Source organism: Cucurbita maxima, unplaced genomic scaffold (assembly GCF_002738345.1).
Source record: "Cucurbita maxima cultivar Rimu unplaced genomic scaffold, Cmax_1.0 Cma_Scf00091, whole genome shotgun sequence".
NCBI classification, from domain to species: Eukaryota; Viridiplantae; Streptophyta; class Magnoliopsida; order Cucurbitales; family Cucurbitaceae; genus Cucurbita; species Cucurbita maxima.
In genome coordinates this window covers 184069-187312 of record NW_019272107.1, presented here as the reverse complement: position 1 = coordinate 187312, position 3244 = coordinate 184069, and the positions used below count along the sequence as shown (strand labels likewise).

General features: G+C 36.9%; 1 protein-coding gene across 1 annotated transcript in view; it reads right to left on the bottom strand.

Annotated features, from left to right (window-relative positions):
• Positions 1 to 1537: 1537 nt before the first annotated feature.
• LOC111472892 overlaps positions 1538 to 3244 on the bottom strand; it is a 31376-nt gene continuing 29669 nt past the window's right edge. The window contains exons 18-21 of the mRNA XM_023118490.1: positions 2851 to 2946; positions 2444 to 2531; positions 2285 to 2350; positions 1538 to 2113 (exon numbers count right to left, since the gene is read on the bottom strand). The gene's annotated coding sequence lies outside the window, so the exon portion shown is untranslated. The remainder of the gene's footprint in view (positions 2114 to 2284; positions 2351 to 2443; positions 2532 to 2850; positions 2947 to 3244) is intronic.

Here is a 3244-nt window from a genome sequence, read left to right as displayed (position 1 = left end):
GGAAGTGGCAGCCTCGTTCCATTGGTTAGGAATGTTCCTTCGACAATTGGTCGTTCCATTGGCGGGTGGCAGCGTTGCATTATCCTACTAAAACATACGGGGGTTCTTTCCATGTTCATCAACTTCAATTTTTCTTTATCCGGTTCTTTTCCATGTTTGCTAAAACCTCTTTCATCTCGCCTTTCGGCCGTTTTTTGTGTTCTCCATAGGGTGGAAAACGTGCTCGGATGCTAGTTTGTTTGATATCTTATACCCAAATCACCTGTTAAACTCACAGAAAAATACACAATTACATATAATCTAAGAACCAACCATAGAGGGTTCTTCAATAGACAGTTGGTTATTAAGTCCGTTTGATAAAACTAGCAACAATCTCAAAGATAAAATATCATCTTGCTATTCGAGAGAGTTGATACTCTCCACATACAACTCTCGTTCAATGTTGAAAATATTTAGTGAAATTATAGTTTACCATATATATCATATTTGATACTTTATTATAGGCAAATATCTTGTATAACCCAATCATGTTTCGCCATTTATTACCCTTTACACCAAATATTCTCATTCACAAAATCAACATTATTCCAACTGCCCTCCACCAAACCCCTACAATGAACCTCACCTCCACTATTGTACCATAAAACACGCACACTCTCAACCCATGATTCCCATCTCATGGTTTACAATCTCTTTTTACCCTTTGTGATATAAGCATGGATACCTCTAAGTCTTACACATGCACGTGAAGAACTGCTTCTTATTGATCAATAAGTAATGATTGCCCCTTAGTAACATTACACGTCGCATCTATACTTCTCTAGTCGCATCTATACTTCTCTAGTCTAGAACCTTCGTAGCTATTGTCCAAATTGTGCAATCAATATTGCACACAATCCTATTCAACATCATATGACAAAGCATATTAAATTTGAGAAAGATCAGTACCAGACGATTTCAATTATAATATTATGCACCCACTTGATCAAGATGAACATAAAGAACAGTAGAAAAAATTCAAGGAGGAATATTGACTAAGTTTTATGGATGACTTTAGCTATAGCATGTACAACAAGAGGTAAAGAAAAAAAATGTACATTTTAAAACCAAGGCCCAATAGAGGATTTCAATTTACTAAATTTAACTTTCAAACATTTAACATATATATAATCTACCAAATATATCACTATCAAATCTTTACCAAATATCTCCAGACCTTTACAAAAGGGAGATCTTTTACGAAATATCCATCAAATATATTTCTATAGATCTTTAGAAGGTTCCATATCCCAACAAGTATGGATGAATAATAGTTGCATTGACAGATGGGTCTCTGTCTCTTTTAATACATTGTTAAATTATCAGTACATATTGAAATCCCAAACTAACTATTACAGTCAAGATTTACTTAGTGCACTTTTGAAGGTGGATGCTATCTTTACAAGTTTTGTGAATGCAAACTTTAGAAAGAGAGCTACTTCACAAACAAGGATCGAACACATCCCCTAAACTGTCAATATACATCTTATATGGTCCACTTCTTTTCTTCTTTTCATCTTCCAAAACCGTGATGTTCGGTGTAATCATAGTACCGTGTTTTGTCCATTTAGATAGCAACCCATTTTTTGTACCGTGTAGCATAATGATCCAATCACGAAAGCAAGCTGTGTTCTTAGTGTTCTTTTATTTACTCGGTCCACTTTTGGTATTCCTCTTCCAGCAGCCATGCCTTGTCATCCACGTGCAGACCACTGAGCTTGATCAAGAAGATATGAAAACAAAAGCTGGCTATAGATGAACAACGAAAAGTCCGGATCATCCATGAAAACAGGGTCTTGTCTACTTTCTCCAAATTCCTTACGTACAACTATCTTCTGCATCAACCAAGGGATCACACGACGGCCATTACGTCTGAGACAGTAATTCAGTAATTGGTTTCAAGGGGTATGCCTTTTAAGCTTAAGCTATACAGAGTACAGATGAACCGAGAGGGGAAAAAATGGTGAAAATGGAGCTGCCTCTCAAATGAGCTCATTACAGGTGCAGCCAGAGAGCTCGACAGGTGCTCAGATGGAGCTTGCCGTAATTGGTACGAGTAAGCAAAGCAGCAGTCCTACAAAATTATGAAAACTTGAGATTGCTACGGTGCAATGTACAGATGTATGATCCCAAATGGAGATAAATTTGACAAAACGAAAACAGAAGATATGTATGTCATACGCTATTTGCATCTCGAAAAGTAAAAAGGATGAGTTTACTTGCCCATAAAGGGGATTCCCATTACCTGCTTGCTGAGATGACAGCCACCATCGAAGAAAGATTTCAGTGGGGACAAAATGATGATCACCAACTGAATGACATTGGAATAGTTGGCATTACTACGCAAAAGAAAATCTCAAGAAATAATAGACACGTGCTCGATCTTGGAGAGCTTAGCTTGTACCTCAATTGTTGTGGAGATAGAACGCCAGGCAAGCAAGTGGACGAAACCCCGCCTCTTACGGGTCCTACCTGAATAACCAGTTTTGACCCTATGTAGTGAACATACAAGCATAAGTTCTTCATGATCGCTTTTCAAGTTTCTTATTTTTCAGTAAGACAAAAATTGCATGCATGAGGGTTCTAGTATCTCTTATTTGGTAATTGTAAAGGTTAAAGGCATCTTTCAAGTTTGATCGAAATGAACTCCCACTAAAGAATTCGCAGTGGGGACCAAATGACGACCAGAGCAGCTGAACACTTTTTTGGAGGATACTGTGAATAAAAAAAAGTAAATAAAGGACAATGAAGACCATGAAAATGAAAGGTGAGCGCTCATTCTTAGAAAAAGCCATGGAACCTAGCACATACCCTATTGCCGTGGCTGCACTTCCACCTCGTTGATAAGTGGACAAACCCATCATTAAATTGAAGGATAGGATACGGTTCCGTGTGATGCACATTATCCTACAAGTCATAAGTACTTCTATTATTACCGTCAAAGATAGCATCTTTCGTTCAGAGAAATTAAAAACTGCATAAAGAGGCCATTTCTTCTCCGGTTATAGAATTTTTTATATATATATTTTTTAAATATATGAAACAATTTCGTTCACGGTATGAAATTTAACAAAAAAAAACGAGGGGGAAAAGAAGTTCCAACCAGTGGGAGTTAGATAAAACTTCTTAAGCTATAACAATAATGAAAGATCAGAGGAGATAATTTACGTTAAGTGATGGCCAAAAAAGTTGTGGAATAAAAAAA